This window comes from Balaenoptera physalus (assembly GCF_965194825.1).
Source record: "Balaenoptera physalus genome assembly, chromosome: 5".
NCBI lineage: Eukaryota > Metazoa > Chordata > Mammalia > Artiodactyla > Balaenopteridae > Balaenoptera > Balaenoptera physalus.
In genome coordinates, this window is record NC_138884.1 from 62,412,230 (window position 1) to 62,437,975 (window position 25,746).

At 36.3% G+C, this 25,746-nt stretch overlaps 1 protein-coding gene across 2 annotated transcripts in view; it reads right to left on the bottom strand.

Moving 5' to 3' along the window:
* Positions 1-25,746, bottom strand: part of SLC4A4 (solute carrier family 4 member 4) — a 437,388-nt gene that overhangs the window by 403,114 nt on the left and 8,528 nt on the right. The window contains exon 1 of one of the 2 annotated variants that reach the window (XM_082463733.1): positions 18,775-24,157. The exons of the other annotated variant lie outside the window; for it this stretch is intronic. The gene's annotated coding sequence lies outside the window, so the exon portion shown is untranslated. Of the gene's footprint in view, positions 1-18,774; positions 24,158-25,746 lie in introns of those variants that run through there. 2 annotated transcript variants of the gene reach the window in all.

Below are 25,746 nucleotides of genomic sequence, written 5' to 3' on the forward strand. Positions count from 1 at the left end.
CATAAATACAAATATTTCTTTCTAAATGTTTGTCAAAATGAAAAAGTCCCTATAAGAAAACGTGGGAAAATAGAATCCTATTGAAATATAGAAAAATAGAAATCTATTGGAATTCATCAACCATAAGGATTTGGATTCTCTTTAAAAAAAACAAACAACTACTCATACTTAAAATAAGTTTTAGTATAGAATTTGTGGCCAGATTTACCTTACTTAACCAGCAGACTGCTGGTTCTTGTTTATATGTTTATGTGATCTTGTATCTTGTCCCTTAATGAAAAATCATCTTTATATTGCCTTACTGAGTAGTTCTACATATAGTCCACATATGGTTCTCAAAGATTTAATAGTTATTGTATAAATGCAATAAATTTTTTTCATGTTATTTTAGTTGTTATTACAAACATTATCATATTTGGGAGAGGAAAGTCTGCATAATGTATGCAGTTTTGGAAAACGGGTGCAAAACTAGTATTAGAAGCCAGATCCTGACAGAGACATGCAGTATTTCCCAAAGCCCATAACTCTTTATTTTCTGTCCCTGTGAAAGAAATGAAATTTTCAGAATGCCCATAGAATAAAGAGAATACGAATTCAGACTGTGAAAGCACCATGACCCATTGCTGATCACTGGAGAGTTTGGGACTTAACCAACACACCCACCCTCAGCTCATCCTCAGGATGAGCACATCACTGTTTAAAATACTTCCACGATGAACAGTCTTCTGTGTGAATTTTCCTTGTGTTCAAGTATTTGGCATTACTTTCTTCTGTGTCTCTGACTACAATCATCACAGTCACTGTTTTGTCTTACTAGAGCCACTTGAAATAAGCAATCTCTGAGTAACCCCTACTAATTATTTGAGACTTGGGAAGAAGGAGCCATTCTGAAGAGGTTCCCATTCTACCTTTAGCCTTCACATTTTTCCCAGAAAAGAATAAACCGTGTCTCTTTCAATAGCATCTGTGTGTGTTTGGCCGAATAATGCCTCAAGGAGCAGTGATACAGCATAGGAGTAATGAGAATGAAGCCAGAGTCACTGAAATCCCTCAAGCCACACAGTATTCTCCCTGAACTTGATGGCCTGTCACTATCTTTATCTGCATATATACATGTTTATTTTCCAATAAAAATTTTCATTTAGAGGTAGGTTTAAATAGAGAGTTGAATAGGTTCATGGAAGCCTCAGATAAGTTAAAACATACATACGAGAAAACCACTTTAAATTATATTTAATGTAGTAGAGTTATTGAAGTTACTTTTATAGAATATATTTCAACACAATCTTTCCTAAAAAGGATATTGAACTGTTTTAATTAATATAGAATTGAATTCTATATTAATAGAATTCATATAGAATTCTCAGCACATCAAAAAGCCCATCTTGCCTTTAAAGCATGTTAGAGAATCTTCCATATAAGCTTAAGGTTATAAGAGCTTTATACCAACTCCCTCCTCAGTCCTCCTTGAACACACATAAATACACACACACACACACACACACACACACACACACACACACACACAGAGCTCCAGGGAAGAGGCAGAGTTAGATCCCCATATAGACTCCACCGACAAAATAGAGGTTTCTGCATTCAAGTAAGCTAATAACCATTACTCATAACAAAGATGAACAAAATACTTGCTCTGAGCCAGGCACTGCACTACAGCCTTATATGAATTCTTTCATTTAATGCTCAAAACAACTCTATAAGCTATTCATGATTTGAGGTTTAGAGAGTTTTTTTAGGTTTAGAGAGAATTGGCAAGTTCACATGGCCAAGGAAGAGTGGAGCTAGAATTCAAACTTGGGCTGTCTTACCCCAGAGCCCCATGCTTTTGCTGTCCCAGTCACAGAATTTTTAGCAACCTCATATAAACCCATGGAGCACCTTTAAGTCACCATTTCAGAACTTAAAACTTTGTACTCCTTTCTTGTCCTTAAGTTGCCATGTTTTTTAGTTCAAGTGTCAATTTACTTCCTTCAACACTGGAGCCAAGTAAGCCAAGAAGGCTTCTAGAATTGAGCCAATGATTAGAATCAGTAAGTAATAATGAAATTTTTAGGCTGTAATAAGGCAACAGTTGGAAGCGTGGGAAAGAAGAGAGCTTCTTTTTCAAAGTAGCTAATTGTCTTATCAACTGAGAAGTGGATATATCCAGTTGTGGTATATTCTCAAATAGTAGTTAAAACAAAGGAATTATATCTAATGTAGCAACATGGAAAAAATCTGGAAAAACTTAAGCTTGAATGAAGAAACCAAGTTGGAATATGTTATGTACTGAATAATATTACACCTTTAATTCTTAAACCCATAAAATAACATTATATATTGATATGGACACACACATGTAAACAAAATACATAAAACACTGATGGGAAGGGGAAAAAGATCTACCTTGGGAATGGTTACTTCTGGGGAACTTAGGGAGTTACCGGCTAGGGAGTAAATAGAGGACTTTGACTATATCTGTAATGTTGTATTTATTTCAAAATGTCTGAGACAAAGATGGCAAAATGTAAATACTTGTTAAATGTAAGAGGTGATTACATGGTATCTGTTATATTCGTTTCTATAAATTCCTGAATATGTGAGAGTCTGTTATTTCAACATAATTTTCTGAATGTTTGAAATAGTTTATCATTTCAACTGCACAACTGAGGTGGGAAAAGTTATGAGAAATAGATAATTATGTATTGTGAGATGGGGAATGTATTGATATATAATTCACGCTCTCTTCTGAGGAAAGAGAAGGGAGGCCATGGGAAAGAGATTGACCAGCCATTGTTGAATGCGAGTAGCATGGAGCAGTTTGGTGGCCATCTGAGCACGCAGTTTGGGGAGGGGGAAGATGTCAAAGTAGCGGTTAGATAGAACACGGGAGGAGAAAGGGGGATGAGAGAATATAGTGTTCTGTTGCGGGCGGGGTGGGGGGAGTCATATGTAAATGAAATGTTTGAAACCTGAACTATAATTGACTGCAAATGCAGAGTCCTGGCTGGGCTGGAGCTGAGACTCAGACACACCCAAGTTAGGGAGAATAAGAGGACACCCAGCACCCTTTTCCCCTCCTGCAGACACAGAATTTATTGAAATAAACTGGATTACTTGAGACTCTGGATCCGCCTGGGAAAATAATTACATCCTGACCCCAGTTAGGTTTCACACATACACAACTATGTCTGTTTAATTGAGGGAAACTCAAGTAAAATCAGAAATAACAAGAGACAACAGAAAACTTACCAAAGGGAGCTAAGTGTCTGGTGCAGTAAATTCAGCAAAAGAACCCAGTGGAGGGCAGAGAATTTAGCAGCTTGGAGCAGAACCCAAGAGGAAACAGGCATTCCAGCAGCATGTTTGAGCCCTGTACCTATGAATTAACAGCTGTCTCACAACTTAGAAACTTTGGGGCACAAGCCTTTGTACCATTCCCAAAACTGAAGAAAGAAACACTCTATTTTTCATTCTCAAAAACAAAATTGGTGAAACTATTAGCAAAGATCCCAAATGAGAAGGTGTTGGTGGCAGCAAAGTCCCAGCTTACCAGGCTCAAAGGCAGCTGAAACATCAGAGTTCCAACCAGATTACTTCCAGGTGGAAGTTCTGGCTGCAGCAGGAGCAATGCAGTTCAACTCAGAAGACAGCACTATTTATCTAACTCATCGTGTTTTAAGCCTCACCAAGCCTGTTCTAGAACTCTTTGTCTTCACCGTGAACACAGAGCAAGGAAGCATTCTTTCTCTGACTTTGCAAAAGCTCCATTGGCTGAGGTGCCTGAGACAAGAGCCACACCAAGGCAGTCATGGCAGGCTGGCACCAACGAGGCGGCCCTTCCCAAGGAGGCGGCCCTTCCCAAGGAGGCGGCCCTTCCCAATGAGGCGGCCCTTCCCAATGAGGCGGCCCTTCGCTGGGATCTGCAACTAGACTGCAGTAGCAACGGCAGAGTTCCAGTTTTCGCAGCTGTGGCAATTCAGTTTAGGAAGCCCCAGAAGTGAGCTCTAGCCCGGACTCAGCCTGGATAAAGGAAAAGCATCTTGTGGGGGAGTTTCCACAAATAAATGGAGGAGGGGGACTCCACGCAAAGCATAATGGGTAGGTGAGGTGTAGAGGAATGGAGATGTGAATGTTTTTGTGCTCCTAAGGTGGGAAAGGCTGCGATGTTCAAGTTACTTTAACTTGCTGCTTGAAAGACGGAAGGTTTATCAAAGAAAGTCTTTGCGCTTCAGAGGGAAAAAACCATAATAAAATAAAACAAAACACAAGTCTGAATTAGATCATTCTTTGCAATGTTTTTGCATCCCTCTAAGATATGAAATCTTCTAAGAGGATTTTTTTGGTTTAGCAAACAAGGAATGGGAAGGGGGGTGGAAAAGGAAGAAGAAACTGCAAATGATCAAATATATCCACTTACAGTATGTTATGATGACAATCTCTTCAATTGTAAACAATGAGAAACATGTAATACTTGAGCCTGTTTTAAATGAAACTTGGTGTAATAGCTAGAATTTTAGCCTGAAGCCTGATGGTATAACAGGAGAGGTGACAGCACCCCTTCAGCAGGGATGACAGAAGACAGAAATCCAGGTGAAATGAGAGGGGCTGAGCCATAACAGTGACCACAGAGCTGGCTCCAAAGATAAAAAGTCCCCCAACTCACCCCCAAACATTTAAAAGTCCATAACACAAGCCATCCTCAATTTACAAAGCATTTAAATATACGAAGAAAGGAAAAATTATGGAAGTGAGAAAGGCAGAAGTAGAAACACCAGAGAGAATTCTGATGCAGTGTTGAGCACTGTCCAGAAACATGGGTGGAAAGGGAAGCTAGTCATCCTCTTAAATGTGTCCTACGTGGAGAAGCAGTTTAGCCAATTGGTTTGTTGAAAGTGCAGGTACCCTTACTCACCCAGCACTTTGCCCATATCAGGAATCATGCTGGCTTCCCTGAGAGATCCCCCTCTGGCTTAAGTGGTTCCATCAGTTGTTGTCTGAGAAGGCGGCAAAGGGAGAGTGCACACTGACCCCAGCGGGCCCAGCCCAGCCTCCTTAAGAGGGCAGACGGGACACATGTGAGCTGTCTCTACCTTCCTGAGTCTTGCACAGGTATAAATACACAAGCGTCACAGCAAAGGATCACGTGGGGACCAGGAGAGGCGCACGCATGCTGAACTCCTGCTGTCAAGGTAACAACTACCTTCGATTCCTGGCAACAGGGTCCTTCCGGACCTGCTGTCAGAGAAACGAAGGGATTAGCCAGACTTCTCCCTCTAGGGAGGTCACTGCCTGCCAGAGGGCAGATCAATATATTAATCCCCCCAGAGAAGACTGTCAGCATTGCTCAGCTGTGGGGGACACAGCCCATAGCCCTTACACTTCACACCTTCTTACTGCTTCCAATACAGACTTAGTGCCCACAGAGGAGTCTATCTCCAGATAGTGACGTACGATGGCTTGCTGGCATCCTGGTCTCTGTGGAAAATGGTCCATCATCAAATCACAGCAATTCCTTTTGGTGAAATTCAAATCTTATCGTAATGGGACTTGAGGATCTGATGATACCTGGAGACCATTCTGGCTACAGAATCTTTAAAGAAATAGCATGCCTGAAATCCAAAGCACAAAAGGACATACCACTTCTACAGCCATAGGTGTTTTAACACATTGCATATGTGCACATGTTTCCCCTGCCTTGACCAAATAATAGGTTTGGAATAGGAATGCATAGCAATTATAAGACCCCAAAGCCCCCTCCTCTCCCCAGGAGGTGTCTCGAGAGCAATAATATCAGAGTTCTCTCAGCAACGAACAACTGACACCACTTTCCTGCAATCCTGGCTCCCTGAGATGACTGCCAAGGCCTCAGAGTTTTACCTCTGCCATAGAAGCACCCTAAAGCTGACAAAGAACAAACATTATGTCACAATTCCACCAAAGTAGAGAATAGCTCTTCATGACTTCATTCTTAAATTATTATACAGATCCCAAAACAGCAATGCTTTGTTCCTCCAACGTTCCCAAGATTTTCATGAAAAAATCTCTTTGACATTTTACTCGCAGGCCCTCCCTAGCACTCAGACAGGGACCCGTGGGAACTGGACAGAGTATGAGCTTAATGAAGCATCCTCAACGTGCCCCCAGATTATCCCACCCCCACCAACCCTAGGTTACCGCCAGCCCTTATTCCTTTAGGGTGATTTATTGCCGAGCAGGCTGCTCAGGCCACTTTGTAGATAGACTCCTAGAGACCTTGCAAATTTAAGGAAGCCTGAGACACAGACCTCCCAGAATGATCAAACCTAGGATAAACACAGTTAAGGTGACTTTATTTATGACCATGTACATCATTCTCTCAAGGAAAATGACTTCCTCACAGTGGAAGACAAAACTATCATTAAACAAGAGAGAAGGGCTTCAACTAAGCAAGAGCAAAGATTCTGCACATGTCCATACTTACACACCCGAGAGAGAACTGGAGTGTGCTGAGGAAAATCAGAGTCAGAAAGCTCATAGCCTGAAAACTTCTTCCTTTGGGTGACCTCTCTAACCAAGGATCAAGGCTCTTCTATTGTCAGACACATAGAATCAAGGAGATGTCTGACATCTATCTCTCTTAATCACAATTTCCTCAATTGTGAATATCAAGGGACGTTAACTTTTGAGAATCTGAGAGCTACAGATCTTCCCCCCAGAAAAACAAACACAAACACTTCTATACAAAATTTTGCACATAATTTTGGGAGGATAAGTTTCACAGATCTTAAAATTCAGGTTAAGGAACCCCGAACTAGATGACTTCTGAGATTTCTTCCAACTCTAAGATGAGTTTATGCAAGTTCTGGTTAAACTTGACAGATTAAACAATCTCATTTTTCTCTACTCCCTCCTAAAAACTTACCAGAAAAATGAAAACAACCAGAAAAATAATAAAAGGTGAGGAGACGTTAACAAAATAACAGAAAGTAGAAAGTAGATGGACAAGTCAAACTGACTTAGCTGAGCAGAGATTTAAGCAGCTGCACAGAAACCATTCAGTTCACCACCCAGAACACTGGAATGGCTCTGAAACGGAAGGCACTAGTACCTATGAAAGTAAAAGTGAGAAGGGAAGTCAATCAAGGTTTACTCTCTTGTACAGGCTCTACCAAAGCCCAGTAACTAATTTTGTATTCTTTTTCTTAAAGAGGAGCCCCTAAATTGTATAGCTTTATACCCCAATAATCTTGAATTTGTCCTTCAGTGTGGCTGAAACAAAGATAAGTTGAAAGTCTTTATTAGAAACAGTTAGATTCCAAGATGCTCTTCCTCAACCAGGGAATCACTATGTTGTACACCTGGAACTAACATAACGTAAATTCACTATACTTCAATTAAAAAATATCTGGAACATAGTGGACGTTCAACTAGTATGTGATAAGTAAATGAAGAATAAGTGAATTAATGAATGAATGAATTAATGAATGCCAATTGTACATTCAACAATGATTTGATGCACTTTGAGGGCCCAAAACGTGTTAACTTCTAGAACCCCTTCATGGGACCACAGTACTCCTATATCCAAATCTTTTCTCATGCTATCTTTTCTCCATAGAATACATCCTTTTTTTCTTATAGTTTCTAGAATCTCATCTTTTCTTATCAAGGTTTTTCCAAGTAATGAGCTGAAAAGAGGCCCATTCTACCTAAATATGCATTTTCCTGCAACTCACACTTGATTAACATAAATACATTTGCACTGATTTTTCTAAATAATGTATAATCATTCAGTATATTTGCAAGACACTAATTCTTTTGTCTGTTAATGTACAGAAAAAAGTCTTAATTATCTATTTTTATTGGAAGAAACTGAGTGCAATAGGAGAAAAAACAAGAGAAGTATGGTCCATACCAAATCTTGCTTTCAAATTCTTAGGCATCATTAAGCAGAATACATAACAAAACCATCTGCTACAATGCTCATTATTTCTTATGTACTTTTCCCCCTATATAGTGTATAACCAAACTTTGTCAACCAAAATATTGATCCTCTTTAACTGGGGAAAAGTATAAAAACAAACACAAGCAAAATAGCAAGAATAGCAAGTAGCTTGTTCGTTAGCATGGATAATGAAGAGTTGAGTAAACATATTATTTTGGTCTATCTTTATCTACCTAATGTAGAGCGTGCTGGGTAGAAAAAGATAGAAACCAAAATTAAAAGTATATACTCTTAAGAACTCCAGGATCATTTTTTACTAACCAATTTCCTACAGAGTCTTCACACATATCCTATTATATTTGATTTTTTAAAGTTCATATTTATAAAACATTTCGAAAAATAAATGACTGCTGATGCTGTGACAAATACATTCCCATATGCTACAGAAGAATCAAGTACATTACAGAAAACAAAAACAAACCTGTACATTAAAGTGCCAAGGATTAAAGAAAATTCTTTCATTCAACCAATGTTTATCAAGCATCTGCTTCATTTTCCAGATACCATTCTAGGCACTGAGAACACAGCAGTAAACAAAACAAGTCCCTGCTCTGGTGGAGTTTGCATTCTAGTGTAGGAAGACAGACTATAGACAAATACATAATTTGTCAGGTGGTGATAAAAACAGTAAACAAACACAAAGCATGGTAAAGGGAACAGTGGGAGACAGAGGCAGGTAGTTAGGGTAGTCAGCTAAGGCTTGATTAATAAGATGACATTTGAGTAGAGACCTGAAGGAAGTGCTGGAGTGAGCCATGAAAAGATCTCGGGGGATAGCATCCCAGGCAGGGCAACCATCAGGACAAAGTCCCTGGGACAAGTGTATATTCAAGGAACGGCAGAGGCCAGTCTGCTGTGAAGCCAGCAAGGAGGAAAGCAGTAAGAAGTGGAGATCATGAAGTACCTTATAGAGAATAGTAAGGTCTTTTGTCTTGCCTCTGATTGAAATGAGAGACAAAAGAAGGGATTAGATTTCCTTTACCCTACTGAAGAAGTCAGTCCTTTATTTCTACCTGGGATGGAGTAGAAGGAAGGAAAGGAATACGTTAACAGGAACCACAATACCAAGGAGGGAAGAGACTAGTCCTGGTGAACAAGGGACTGATTGGAAATCCACTTAAGATCATAACATGTGGCTCTTGCAATTTTTATCTGAAAACATCGTTAATAGCAGGCTGACATTCGTGATTTCCTTCCATCCTAAATGCAGTAACCTCCTATTTTCCCATCAGGTGAGACAGGAATGCTAGTCTAAATTCAGCCTAATCATGGTGCCAATAATAGCACAAATGTGAAGAGCACTTCTGAGCTGAAGATCCCCAATTTCTGCTTCTGAATTAAGCCTTGTTACATGTCCTCCAGGTTCAGGTTAATCACCATCCTGCAGTGAGCAAACTCAAAGGAGAGGCATCGACACTCTAACAAAGCTAGACCTCAGAACAAATTACCAAGCACTAGCCAGGCAAATGTGCCAGCATGCAGTAATCTCGTCTTTCTAGCTGCTGTATTTTTAGCAGTCACTGCTGAGCAACTCATTTTCCCACACTGAGGCTACTAGAGTAATTTTCCAACAGAACTTGCACAAAATATCACCAGCTAATTTGTTTAACCTTCATAAGCTTTCTTTCTCTCCCTTCCTTCTTTCTTCCTTCCACCCTTCACTCCTCCCTCCCTTCCTTTCTTTTTCTTAGTAATCATAGTTACATTCTGGGCCTAAATTGTCTCCTTTAGAGGTGAAGTCTCTCTCTGCTTTAGGGAAAGAACTTTTCTGTGTTTAATTTTAATGGTAAATTAGGTTCAAAAAAACAACATCTGTTTTGAGCAATATTAAGATTGTACTGTGAAGTTCAAGTCCTCCTGGTGAATTCTCTTTCTAGTGAAATATTTTTGTGGTTATTGCTACAAAAGAAATGAAAACTATTTTGTTCTTCAAAACGGATGCCAGTCAGGGAGCTCTATGGGAATTCCTGCTGCCTCAAGTTTCAGCCTATTCTCCTCTTTACAGCTACCATCACCTGGTCCTTATCTTCCCACACCCACTGGGATTTGAAGACTCTCATTTATTGTTCATCACTATGGAGAAAAAGAAATGCAACAGAAATTCAAATTGTGATGATGTCACAACAAAATTTTAAATCTCACCTAGTTCTTCAGGTAATTAATTCTTATTCTATACTGACATCTAACTGGAGGCAAGCAAATCTCTGTAGCACCTTTCCTGAATTTTCTTAGGAAGTGTCATCCATCAAGTGTTTATTAGGTATTATTATGTGCCAGGTATTGTTCTAGGTCCTAGAGATATAAAACAAAGCAAACAAACAAACAAAGATTAATAAATCCCTGCTATTGTTTCCAGTGGAAGGAAACATGCACTAGCCTGGGGGACTGATAATACCATAGAAGAAAATGAGGCAGGGAAAGAGGATAGGAAGGATTGGGGCAGGGGGCAGGTGCAATTTAAAACAGGTGGTCGGTCATACTGACTGAGGTAAGTCAGACAGAGAAAGAGAAGCATCGTTTACATGCGGAATCTAAAAAGAAATGATACAAATGAACTTATTTACAAAACAGAAACAGACTCAGACTTAGAGAAGGAATTTATGGTTGGGCAGGGGAAAGGGTGGGGGGAAGGGATAGTTAGGGAGTTTGGGATTGACATGGACACACCGCTATATTTCAAATACAATAGATAACCAACAAGGACCTACTGTATAGCACAGGGAACTCTGCTCAATATTATGTAACAACATAAATGGGAAAAGAATTTGAAAATGAATAGATACATGTATATGTATAACTGAATCACTTTGATTTATACCTGAAACTATCACAATATTGTTAATCAACTATACTCAAATATAAAATAAAATATTTTAAAAATAAAAAATAAAATAGGTGGTCAGGGAAGGTATCACTGAGAAGATTCATTTGAACAAATACATGGAAAATTTGAACATACAAGATACCGTTTCAGGAAGCATTTTGACTTTCTAAAAGTCATTTCCTTTCTGAAAACGTGTCCTCTATGGTGGTTTTAAGGAAACATATTTTAGAGCCTTTTTGATCACTTTGCACAAATTTAAATATGTTAGCTCAAAGATGACCATTCTCATCATTATTATCTAATATTGTTCTGGAGGAAAACAGTGGCCAATGCAATTGGTCAACAGAAGAAATTAGGTATAAAAATAGAAGACGAATAGGTAAACATTATAATTTGTAGACCATCTAACAATTGCTTTCAGCTTAAAGAAGGAACAAAAATCAATTAAAATTGAAAGAGAAATCAGCAATGTGAATGGTTACTAAATTAATATGTAAGTATTAATTGCCTGCATATGTATTAATAGCAACAACAATCAGTTTAAAAATACAAAGGAAGATAAAATCTCATTTACAGTAACAACAGAACATGGCAAGATATTTAGGAATAAACTTGACAAGAAATGTGCAAGAACTTTGAAGAAAATTTTGAAACACTACTAAGGAATGCAAAAAATAACCTTTAATACATGAAAATGAATATCAAGTTCATGATTAGGAAGACTCAACATCATGAAGATAGCAATTCTCCCTAATTTAAATCTATAATTTAATATGATCCCAATAAAAATACCATCAGAATTTTTGTCAGAAAAACAGTGAGGTATATTTAAAGTGCATATGGAAAAGAAAAAAAGCCAAAAGGCTGTGAAACTCTAAAAATATAAAATTAATAATAAGAGGGGAACAAACCTACTAAAATTATTTTTATTTTGAAACCTCACCAATTATAATAGTGCAGTGCCACTGAATAACTGACAGACAGATGAATTAAACAGAATAGAAGGTCTAGAAATAGACATAAATATATTAGGGAATTTAGTATAAAGGTGGCATTGCACATCATTAATGGGAGATGGATTATTAAGTAAATAGTTCTGGAACAAGTAGGTTAGCTATAAAAATTTTTTGTCGTATCATTTATACCAAAATAAACGTTTGGTACATAAAAGTTTTAAATATTAAAAAAAACATAAAGCATAGACTCAGAGTAGGGAGGGCCTTACTAATTATAACACAAAACCTGGAAATCATTAAAAACTGATCAATTCAAGTACATAAAAATTTTAAATTTCCACATAGCACAAACACTGTAAGCAAAAATTAAAAAAAAAATTTCAACAAGTATAAAAAGGAATATCCACACATTGCTGGTAGAAGTATATAAATTGGTACCAGCTCTATTGAGAGCAATTTGGCATTATTAAAATTAAATCTTAAGTGTATACATCTTTGACTCAGAAATTTCTTCTAGGAATTGGTCCCAAGTATTTATTGATACATGAGAGAAAAGACATATACAAAGATATTTATGCATTATTTAAAATATCAAAATATTGAACCAAATGGGATACATCTATGTAATGGAATCATATGCAACCTTCTAAGAGTAAGGCAAATCTGTATGTACTGATATGAAATGATCTCCAAGATCACTATTATCTTCCCTTAGCCCAGGAGCAGAAACAGAGACCCAAAAACCCAATGGATTAAGTGTGAGACAGAAAAAGTATGGATGTATGCTTCTAGCTTAGCTTTTTTGTCCCCAAAGAGTTAATATGCCTGAAGCTAAGATAGAGACAAGAGAGATGGAGAACAGACCTGGATGGGGTCCAGGACTGGAGGTCCTTTCAAAGTGGGAGTAGGAAATTTTTAGGCCCAGGAACATAGAGAAAAGGACTCCATGATGAGTTATTCTTAATGTGTACCCCACACTGACACTTTGCCTCTGAACATTAACCATCTAACCAACCTGGACACTCTTAAGATGTCCCTTGAAGAGTGAGTGGGACTTAATGTGGGGAATCTGGACATCCTATGTGGAAATGGATACCTAAGGGAAAACTCTGCCCCCTGACCAGTGTGGAACTGAATAGAACCAGTTGGGAATTTCTGTCTTTAGGAAATGATGGATGCACCACAACTGTCACATATATCATCCCAAGGAATTTGAACTTACTCTCAATTCCCAAACTTTGTATCAATCATTCCCATTCATGATGTCTTCTGTGAAAAACACTGTGAAAGATGGCTCTCCTGACACAACTAATTTATGGTGATGGAAATGAGAAGAGTAGTTATCCTGATAATGTAAAGAAAATGTAGTGTGGGACTTCCCTGGTTGCTCATTGGTTAAGACTCCGCCTGCCAATACAGGGGACATGGGTTCAAGCCCTGGTCCGGGAAGATCCCACATGCCACGGAGCAACTAAGCCCAAGCGCCACTACTACTGAGCCTGCACTCTAGAGCCCGCGAGACACAACTACTGAAGCCCACGTGCCACAACTACTGAAGCCCGCGCGCCCTAGAGCCTGTGCTCCGCAGCAAGAGAAGTCACCGCAATGAGAAGCCTGCGCACCACACGAAGAGTAGCCCCCGCTTGCCACACTAGAGAAAGTCCTCGTGCAGCAACGAAGACCCAACGAAGCCAAAAATAAATAAATAAATTTATTAAAAAAAGAAAATGTAGTGTGAAAAGGAATTCAAATGTTGGTAATGTCAGTGGGGGGCAAATCTAAGAGCCTTCTGTGGTACTGAATATGTTCTGTATATTGATGGGAGGCAGTTAGATGCATGTAAACATACTTTTAAATGTTTGCTTAAAATTTACAGATCACTGTATATATTTACACCTCAGTTTTAAAAAACTAACCTGGGATTTTCTTCTATTCAGCCACAACCTACTTGGGCTTGAGTTACCCACATGCCTCTCTTTCTCCCCCATGAAGGGTCAAACTCACCTGTTCAGCAAAATTCCAATGCCAGATAGTACAAATGCAAAGTCACAAGGAAAACAGAAACACAACCATATTTAGCTGGTGTAGAGATCAAAGAAAAGTAAATAATGAACTGTGGCTTCATCAAACATTTACAGACAAGTACAGGGCAGAACAAAGCAGCCAATAATCAAGATATACGCTGGGATTATATTTGCTTTAGAACAGTTTATTTTCAAATTTGCGATTGGCTTTTAAGTCTTTCATTTAACTCTAACATTTTATTAAAAGATTATAATAAAATTTTGGTTAATTGTGGTTTTATAAAACTATAATCTTTTAGTGCTTTTTAAAATACTTCTTAAAATTTAAAAAAAATACTTTCTTTTTTGAAATTTTGTATTTGCATTGCCCTACAGTCCAGTGACCTATATGTGTCAAAGCAGCTGCAAGAACTCTAGTAAGACTAAGAAAAATTTGAATTCCTTTTCACACTACATTTTCTTTTGTCTGCACGTGTGGGAGACTTATCTACTTTCGGGAAGGTGTTGTGGAGATTTACTTTCCTTAGTTCTGAGCCTCTTCTTGTTTCAGTCAAAAATACAACACTCCCTACTATCCTATTCCCACTCCCCTTACTTCTCAACAGAAGTAATTTTTGGTGTGAGGGTAAAGAGCAAAATAAAGTCATAGGCCAAGGGTGGCCAAAGTCAATGACCTCTGTGGCAAACCCAACTAAGCTCGCTCCTACCAGAAGCCACAATTTGGGGGGTGTGGGATAAGCAAAGTAACTGAAAAACAAACCGCCACAAGAAGGACGGCTAATGGTAGGAAGGAGCTGCACTGAATTCACCCAACAGCACCATTTTGTCCCACCAACTATACTTTCTTCTGTAGAAATCCTATGAATTTTGAGCTCATAGCAATATGAGGCCAGGAAACAATCACATATCAAAGAGAAGAAAGCATTTGATAGTATTAATAGCAATCATTCCCAACTGTATTCACTGTTTCTCCCTCTTGGAAAAAAATGACAAAGAAAACACAGCATTTACTCCAGCCCTGCTGAAATACATCTGCCTGGAATTGTTTCTATTATTTTTGAATCAAAAACACCTTATCTTTTAAACTTTTATTATCGCACCATTTTTGTAAAGACCATACACCACTGAATCCCCCAGAATGGACGGCTGTATTATTATGGAAAAGGAAAGAACCTGGATCTAGACTATCTAATTGGAAAATCATGGCTTTGCCACTTACTGGATACAAAAAGGAAGATAACATCTAGCTTCACAAAGGTGTCATAAGAGGTAAAAACTTTTGTAGCCTGTAACAACTTACACAAATGTAAGGCATGAGAGAGGCAGTATTAAAGTGGAAAGGACAGAGGCTTTGGTCTAGGGAGACCCTGGTTCAAAACTCAGCAGTATCACTTTGACCAAGTTAAGTTCCCTGAACTCAATTGCTCCATCTGGATTGTTGCAAGGATTAAATATTAACTTTTATAAAGGCCCAGACACTTAACAGATATCCAATAAATGACAGCTCTTATTTTGAAGATTTTTTTCCTTTCCTTTAGTCACTTTTCATTCATTTATTCAACAAATGTTTATTGAGTAATAGGCACTGCACTAGGGTATAATGGTAAGACATATACAATTCCTATCTTCATGGAGTTATTGTCTAGTTGAGAATTCAAACAGAAAATTACAATATAATTTTATATGTATTATAGTAGGGAAAGTATAGAGTGCTATAGGAACCCAGATGAGAGACACTTTGTTCAGACTTAGGTCAGTACTATAGAAGCTTCTTGGAGAAAGTGACTTTGAGGTGAAAACTGAAAGATAAGTAGGAATTAGCAGATGAAGGAGAAGGAGTAAGGGAAATTTTTCAGGCAAAGATATGTGCAAAGGCCCAGAAGCAAGAGAAATGCATGTCAAAGAAACCTCAAAATACCCACCAACACATACACTCTGTTCTGGGATTAGAACATAAATACTCTCATACAGATCTTTCTGTCCTTTTCTTGTCCAGTGACATCATATCTTGCAGCCTTTCATCTGACAAATATTCATCGAAGACAACAGAAGAAAACATATTTTCATCTTCAGCCAAAATCCTACCATGACCAATTACCATCATCAAGTATAAATTCCTGGTTATGTGGCCCAATAATTCACAACACATATTGTTCCAACCTGGAGATCTAGAAGCATAGCATCAGACTGGATGATGATGGATAAATACCACTCTCTACTCTCCATGAGCTTAACAGTCCAACTGAAAAAATTAAACATAAAATTGATTAGGACACAAAATAGTATGTGATTAAATATTACCTGACTGATTGCACAATAAGTGTAATAGAAATTTAGACAAGGATAGATCATGATAAAAATCTTATAAATGCCACTGTAGCTTGGGAGTGTTTTCCTCACATCATTCAAATGGGCTTACTGTATTATACACACGCACACGCACACACACACACACACACACACACTTCGACAAGTTGGTTTGGTCATTCAACAAATGTTTAAGGGTCTACTATTACATGTACACAACAGATACAGGGACAAAACAAAGGTCCTGTCCATATAGATTTTATATTTTTGTTGGCAAAGGAAGCAATAAACAAAAAACAAGAAAGCACTTTACACATATATCTTATTTAATCTTTGAAACAACTCCACGAGGTAGGATTTATCAAGAGACATGGGATATCAAATAACTTGTCCAAGATCAAACAGCTAGCAAGTAGCATAGCCAAAATTTTAACCTAGGTCTATCAGATTATAAAGCCCAAGTCCAACGTCAGCAATTCCACTCCACTGCTGAAACTTTCCATTTCCCTGAATGACAGAGGTTCCTGGAGGCTTCTCTGATACATGGTCGGTCCAGAAACAGTTTGCCCAAGATTAGCCAAGTGATTCTCATGCTTTTTGCTTCCACTGAGCTAGGTCGCAGGCTCTTTCTTGTCCTGCAGTGTTCTTTCTTCCATCTGTATTGCTTTCATCGAGATTTTAGTTTCCACCTCAAATATATATCCATGGGTTCCATTCTATGCAATTCCCTTCTCTGTTTTAACATCTTCAATAAATTCTCCATTCATTTTCCTCATTTACCAAAAACAGTTGCTGATTAGTAACACTATACTCCCCTTCAAAAGCATGGTTTTAATGGGCTATGTGGCTACGGTGCTATGTTGGAAGGGTTACTGTATTTGGATTTATATGTATTAACAATAGTTCTATCATTAAGCAGTTTAGTGCCTAGTTCTTTTCTACATTATCTCACTTTATCTTTTCAATAACACTGCAGACCTAGAGGGGTGGGATAGGGAGGGTTGGAGGGAGGCTCAAGAGGGAGGGGATATGGGGATATATGTATACATATAGCTGAGTCACTTTGTTGTACAGCAGAAACTAACACAACATTGTAGAGCAATTATACTCCAATAAAGATATATTAAAAAAAAAAAACACTGCAAGTTAATAAAAAATGTTCCTGTTTTACATATGAGGATTGAGGTTCAGAGAGGCTGAATTACTTGCTCAAGGCCAGGATATAGTAAATGTAGGTCTTCCCAGGTGCTTCCTACTATATCATGTTGCCTCCCACCTAAAACTATAGAAATCACAGAAATGTAGTTTTGAAAGGACCCCCTAGGATCCCTTACAAGTTCCCTTTTGTGCAAGCACCATTTCTACAGAATCCTTTCCAGTGATCCAGTCTCTTGTAGAAATACTGGCTTATCACATTCAAATTGTGACCTCTGTGAGCCCCAGTTTTCTCATCTATAAAAGGGAATACTTCTATTTATCTCACAAGGTTATTGTGTGGATTAAATGATAAAGTATGTAAATGTCCTTTGCAAACAATAAAGCACTTTGTAAATGTTCCCTGAACTTTCTTTACGAGTATGTTAGACAAAATTTTATATTTGAATTTAATTTATTGTAAATGGATTCTCTTTAATATATCAATATTTCTGACTTCATAATCACAAATTTAAAAAGAGCAATATATCCACAACTTTTCCTAGTAGGCAAAATTATTTTCCATTACTACTAGACATAAGACTAAGACTACAGTATAAGTTTTTCTCAAACTCTTTTGGAGATGGAGGAAAATATCAACTTTGGAACAGCTATGAGAAAGTGAATTTCATCTTTTTAATGCACAGCTACGTAAAATAATTAATATGGCTTGCAATAGGACAGGCTCTAAATAAACTTTCTAATATAATTTCATTAGAATTTGTGCACATGTTAAAAATATCAACACAATTATAATAATAAACATTTATTGAGCACTTAACATTTGGTAACTCATTTAATAAAATTCTTCAATTATAGGAAAATGATAATTTAACAGTTAAAGTTTAACAGTTAAAGGAAAGTTAGTGTAGGAAGCTAGTAAAATAATAATATAGGCAAAAGAAAAACTACCTACAATATATAACCTGACTTTTACTAGAGCTTTTGGTAAATTACTATATCCAACAATAGAAATGTTTCAGAACACCTTATAGATACCACAGATAAAACAGGTTAAATTTTATTACCTATAAAATGCCCAAATGTATGCTCATTTAAAACTGATCCATGGGTAGAATATTATGTCCCTTTATCCAAGTAAATGGAAAATTAGATTTCTCTATTTACTTTGTTTCTTTAGTTTTCAAATTCATCTTAGTACATTAATCTTAAAATCTGTCATTTCCCAGATTGTTTCTGTGCTTCTTTCCTTGACATTCATAGTTTCCTTTTCTTTTCTAAGAATTTTATTCTAAAAGGCCATAAAAATATATAAGCATATATATATTCGTATGTATATGTATATATATGCACAGTATTTGCATCTTTTACTAAACTATTATTTCTCTTGATAATAAATAAAAATCAAACCAGGACAGAAGGTTCATACCTTCCTCACCCCCTATTAAGGCAGAAAGGTGGAAATACATCATGTCTTTTGTGTCGCATAAGCCCATCTCACTAACTGAAAACACTTATTGTTTTACTTACAGCCAATGTCCTTCAAATTGCTTGTGGTGATATATTTTTTCATCAATGATGACTGGAAAATCAAAGAAATTCAGTTTTCTACCTTCTAAGCTTCTTTTATCTCTGAATGATGCAGGCTCAAGAGTTGCCAAATGACATGGGCAAAGGCGGCCAAATAGGGCTTCCTAGCCAATCTAAAAATAGCAGATGGTGGTGGGCAGATATACCATTTCTCTCTTGTTCTTTTTATTTTTTCTAAGAGCTAGGTACCATAAACATGGCTTGTTCAAAATTAAAATGGTACAAAAGGAATTACATTCTCACTTGCCCTAAGATCTAGACATGTGGTCTGTTAGGATAATCTGTACCTTTTGCTAATAAGAAAGATGCGAAATTCAATGCACAACTATATTCTGCGTTTCTTACAGCAAGGTTCCCATACCCAATTTCCACCTACTCTGATAGGAAATCTGACCATAACTTGATGGAATCAAGGACTGCGTTTGCATTTTTTTTTTCCTAGAGCCCCTTAAATAATAACTATTAACATTTGTATGTTTTATAATTTAAGAGGTCCTTTCACAGCTTTTACTGGCTCCCTACAAGCCTGTACCTTGGAAAGGTCCTACCATTACAATTTGAAAAATGAGAAAACTGAGGCTCACAGAAGTTGAAGCTTACCCAAGCCCAGCCAGATAAAAAAGTGTGTCTTCAGATTCTACATTTGTCACACATGTGCACACACAAACACACACGCACACACATGTACCCTCTCCCTAAAGATTCCAGCATAAAACAGCACTTAAGGATTTAACTTTCACACACACATGTAAGCATGTACAAATATATTTTATAGAGAAAATGTTACAATAAATTTGAATTAGAGGTCCTTTACAAATGCAAAAGTTCTACAAAATGTGAAAATATGAATTTACTAATCATATTAATTATATAAATTTCTTTAAAGAAGTTCATTTTTCAAAATGATTATTCATTTAACAAAAGAAATTAAATAAAGAGTTACCATGGATATTTAAGTTTTATTTGAAGGTGGGAGCAAAGAACCAGTTTAGCAGGAAATACTAATGTGTAAGTAGCTAACTCTCAGGGGCAGGATTACAGATTTTTTTTCTTCTCATATTTTCTAACATTTCAAATTTTACACAGACAAGAAATTATGGGTTTAAATTTTCAAAAATAACTTAGATGTAAGAAATTTTTTACAATATACTTTAAGGTAAAAAAAAAAAGCAGGACATAATATTGAATCTATAGCATGACCTCAATTTAGTAAAAAAGAAAAATGTTTCTTTGTAGATGTAAGTACATAAAGCTGGAAGGCAATAGTCTGCTAGGTTGGTACCTTTGAATGATAGGATCTAGGGATTACCTTATTTCAATATTTCTGCAATGTCCAAATTGTTTTAATGGGCGTGTTGTACTTTTATAAAGAAAAGAAAAATGTTTAGGTTTATTCTCAACGCCAACAGAAATCAAGTAAAGGTAAAAAAAAAAAAACTCAAATTATAAATCAATGGAAAAAATTAATATACCAAAATTCTAATTTATAAAACTTTCAACTTATGCCCATTAAGTATCTATCACTAAACATAAAAGTCAATAAATTTTGCTAATAATCCAATCTTAGTTTTAAAAACTCTGTATTATTACATTTTCAATACGGAATTCAGAATTTTGGTTTTTATCACTTCCCCGGGGCAGAAATATTGGACTCATAACACTAATCACAATGTTCTTTTACTTAAATAAGAAAATAGAAAGAGCAAGGGCAATTTCTAAACAGACTAAGGATAATTTATAGACATTGAGAGTTCTCTTTGTTGCAACATATCTTCTAGGAAGGGGTAGAAACATCCTTATACATCTTGCTTAAAAACAATAGATAAAAACCATAGCCTATTTTTTTAAATTTATTTTATTGTAGTTGATTTACAATGCTGTGTTAATTTCTATTGTACAGCAAAATGATTCAGTTATATATATAACTCCCTTTCCCCCTTGGCAACCACAGGTCTGTTCTCTATGTCTGAGCCTATTTGTTTTGTAGATAAGTTCATTTATGTCATATTTTAGATTCCACATATAAGTGATATCATATGATATTTGCCTTCCTCTTTCTGACTTACTTCACTAAGTATAATCATCTCTAGACCCATCCATGCTGCTACAAATGGCATTATTTTATTCTTTTTTATGGCTGAGTAGTATTCCATTGTATATATGTACCACATCTTTTAAATTAATTTTTATTGGAGTATAGTTGATTTACAATGTTGTGATAGTTTCTGCTGTATAGCAAAGTGAATCAGTTATACACAAATCCACTTTTTTAGATTCTATTCCTCTATAGGTCATTACAGAGTATTGAATATAGTTCCCTGCAGTATAGAATAGGTTCTAATTAGTTATCTATTTTATATATAGTAGTGTGTATATGTCAATCCCAATCTCCCAATTGATCCTCCCCTGCCCCCTTTCCTCCTTGGTAACCATAAATTCATTTTCTATATCTGTGGCTCTATTTCTTTTCTGTCAATAAGTTCATTTGTACCATGTTTTTAGATTCCACATATAAGCAATATCATATGATGTTTGTCTTTCTCTGACTTACTTCACTCAGTATGACAATCTCTAGGCCCATCCATGTAGCTACAAATGGCATTGCTTCATTCTTTTTTACTGAGTAATATTCCATTGTATATATGTACCACATCTTTTTTTTTAAAAACATCTTTATTGGAGTATAATTGCTTTACAATGGTGTGTTAGTTTCTGATTTATAACAAAGTGAATCAGTTATACATATACATATATCCCCATATCTCTTCCCTCTTGCATTTCCCTCCCTCCCACCCTCCCTATCCCACCCCTCTAGGTGGTCACAAAGCACCGAGCTGATCTCCCTGTGCTATGCTGCTGCTTCCCACTAGCTATCTATTTTACATTTGGTAGTGTATATATGTCCATGCCACTCTCTCACTTTGTCACATCTTACCCTTCCCCCTCCCCGTGTCCTCAAGTCCATTTTCTAGTAGGTCTGAGTCTTTATTCCCATCTTGCCCCTAGGTTCTTCATGACTTATTTTTTTTTTTTTAGATTCCATATATATGTGTCAGCATACAGTATTTGTTTTTCTCTTTCTGACTTACTGCACTCTGTATGACAGATTCTAGATCCATCCACCTCACTACAAATAACTCAATTTCGTTTCTTTTTATGGCTGAGTAATATTCCATTGTATATATGTGCCACATCTTCTTTATCCATTCCTCCATTGATGGACACTTAGGTTGCTGCCATGTCCTGGCTATTGGAAATAGTGCTGCAATGAACACTGGGGTACACGTATCTTTTCAAATTATGGTTTTCTCTGGATATATGCCCAGCAGTGGGATTGCTGGATCATATGGCAACTCTATTTTTAGTTTTTTGAGGAACCTCCATACTGTTTTCCAAGTGGCTGCACCAATTTACATTCCCACCAACAGTGTAGGAGGCTTCCTTTTTCTCCACACCCTCTCCAGCATTTGTTATTTGTAGACTTTTTAATGATGGCCATTCTGAACGGTAGGAGGTAGTACCTCATTGTAGTTTTGATTTGCATTTCTCTAATAATTAGCAATGTTGATCATCTTTTCATGTGCCTGTTGGCCATCTGTAGGTCTTTGGAGAAATGTCTATTTAGGTCTTCTGCCCATTCTTCGAATTGGTTGAAAAACCATAGCCTATTAATCTCATCTACTTACCAAGAGAAGGAAGTTCTCTTGGTGTTAGAAATATCAAGCATCAAATTCTCCTGAGAGTTCTCCGTAACAAATATTTATTAATTTTATAATCTGAAAATAAAGCTACTTTATTTCAAAGAACGTTTACATTCAGAAATGAAAAATCATAATTTTCTGAAACATTAATGGAGATAGCAAAAATGTTTATATTCAGCACCATGCAAAAAGTAAAGGCACAAAAAAAAAAAAGTAAAAGCACAGAAAATAAAAATAAAGGAAAATGCTAAGAACTTACGCAACTTAATCTCCTTTATCACTTCAAACTTCCTCAAGGGGAAGAGTGATTCCTAACAACTTAGATGTTCTTTCATCAGTCCCTGGCATGCAGTAGGAGATCAATAAATATTTGCTGAATAAATAAATTTAATATTAAATGAAAACCTTCTCCCAAGAATCTCAACCACCACTCCAATCCCACTCACCAGAGGTAACAACAATGAAGTTTGGTGAATCTCTCTCTCCACATACCATAACTATTTCCACTCAAAAAATACAGTGATTATCCTACTATAGTTCCACTTTATTCACTCTTTTTTTTTTTATAACTGCACAAACTTACCAATTTTCCAGATGCTTTCAGCAACCAAGATATTGAATGAAAGGAAATTAAAGTACTAATAGTAATGGCTAACATGCATTCAGCATTGTTCTAAATGCTTTATATATACTACACATTAAAATTGCACAACTTTATAAGTAGGTACTATTACTTATGGCCCTCTTATAAAGAAATTTTAAAATATTACTTTCCCAAGATTATAATGACTTGCCTAAGGTTAGACAATTAGTGGCAGGGCCAGGATTTGAAGCCAGCAGTCTGTCTTGGGAGCCTGTGTTCTTAATCATTACTGCCTCTGTGATGTTAAAAATACTAAAGATAAATTCTTACTTAACAACAGCTGACTGTTGGTATATACCGAATGTAAACATAATAGGACACAATGTTTGGGTCTGTTTGGTTTTTTTTAACTATACCAGAACCTTGTACTAAGGATTGCCTTCAAAGCAACCATACCAATAGGTTATGTGTTGTTTAGAGTCTGCCATTAGTCAAAAACATTTGCATTAGCAAAAAACGTATGAATTTCCTTCACATATATTTCATAAACTGAACAAGAAAAGAAATCTAAGTGCCTTACTGTTACCTTCTTTTATGGCTAAAAGCAGCTTTTTTCAAGTTTTACTATCCATTTTGTTCATTAGACTCGCCACTAAATGATTTACGGTCATTAAAAAAACAAAAAAAAACAAAAAAACAAAAAACTATATCCAGTCACACACACAAAAAGAACCTGAATCACATTTAAACAGTTATATAACTCAGATTCTAAACTCAGATCCAAGAGTGTTTTGAATAATGGCAGAATCTTTGGAATAAACATATAGTCTCTCAAGGTAACTATTCTGAAAAGGACAATATTCAATTGTCTATTTAAGGTCAGTCTGTTAAAAATTAGTTATCATATTTAATAAGTTTATTTCACTTACTAATCTAGCAACCAGTTCATGTCAACTATCAGCAAAATAATAACTGATGACCATACCGTCTATTCTGTCCCCAAGGCAGGAATTTGATAACTAGTATTCTAAGCTCTGTACAACATGTCAAAATAGTGTTGCTGAGCCAAGTGAAGCATAAATTGTTTCATAACATTAGCCAGTTTCCTAATTTACTCTTCTAATATAAAGTGATTCCACTCTAGCTGACAGTAACAGCAAGGACAAAATGGCAGCTTTAGAAGATGCCTTATCTTTGAATGAATCTTATTAGTTTAAACAAGGGATAATGGTAAAAACAGTGCATACACACACATATAAATATATTCAATAGCACCAAATACTACCAACATTTTGAAGTGATGCCAAGTAACATTAAAAGGTGATATGTTTCAGAAGATGGGTCAATCGAAAATCAGGTTTCACCTAACTCTGTTACTGAATCACTTTCTAGATCATGGTTTTGTTAAGTAAAACTTCCTTCTTGGAAAAATAAGCATCAGTCTGAGCTCCACGCAGTTCCACAGAACAGTAAAAATAACTGTTAAGTTTCTTTGTATACATAATTGCTAAGCAAATGGTAAACAGTCTTGCAAGATAACCCTTAACAAACAGTCTAATGAGTGAACATTAGAAAATTAAGTTTCCTGGCAACCTGTTAGGCATAATTATCTAACCAATCACTATCCCATAAAAAAACAATTGGTATTATTCAATTAATACCTAGAGAAGCCCCTGGGAGTTGGGCACCAGACTTTCTTATAGTAAAATAATTCTAAAAGCATTGCCTTTTTGATTGCCTGTATTTATTCTGACAGCTCATTTTCTTCCCTCCCCAACATCTGTACACATAAAATCTCACTCAATAAAGTTTTTATTAATCAATTAATGCTTTTGCTCTGGTAATGCAAAAGACCTCTCATCATCAAGATTATGATGCTTGGATTAGAGGCAGAGCAGAGGAAAGAACCAAGTATACAATGACCTCATGTGGCAAAGGGCTACAATTACTGATTTCACTATAAAATAATCATGGGCTTAAACTACTTTTGTTATCAGATTTTTATTTTCAAATTGCTATTTTAAATGGGCATGAAATACTAGACAGAGTTAGGGATGGAAAGAAAAATGACCCTAGATATAAAGAGCAGAAGTAAAACTAGAGTCGCTACTCACTAAAATAAAATGAAACCCCACTCTAGAGAGTCAAAATATCTGGGTTTTGTTTCAGCTTTAGTCTTTGTGGGATCTTGAGAAATCCCTCAGCCTCTCACATCTGTAAAACGGTGATAAATTTTGTCTACCACAGAGTCTAAGTTACAATGGTTAAGAAAGGATTTTAATATCTGATATTTAACGATTCTTTTATTCTATTTATGGTACTTGTTATTCTATACCTAAAATATTTTTAAGGTAATCATAAAAACATAAACCAAAAACTAAAGTACTGATACCTAGTTTGACTTCTAATTGTCACCTTTTATATTCTAGTACAATGGACATTGATCTGTGTAGTACGTATTTTATTCTAGGCACAGAACTAAAATTAAATGAATTCAAAGAGTAGCCATATTAATAATAATCTTCTTTGAGGATGGTCTTAATTCTTAAAAGAAACACTTTGATATTTATCAATTCAAAATCTGCCAAAACAGAACTTGGTGTTAATTTTTTGTGAAATCTTTGAACC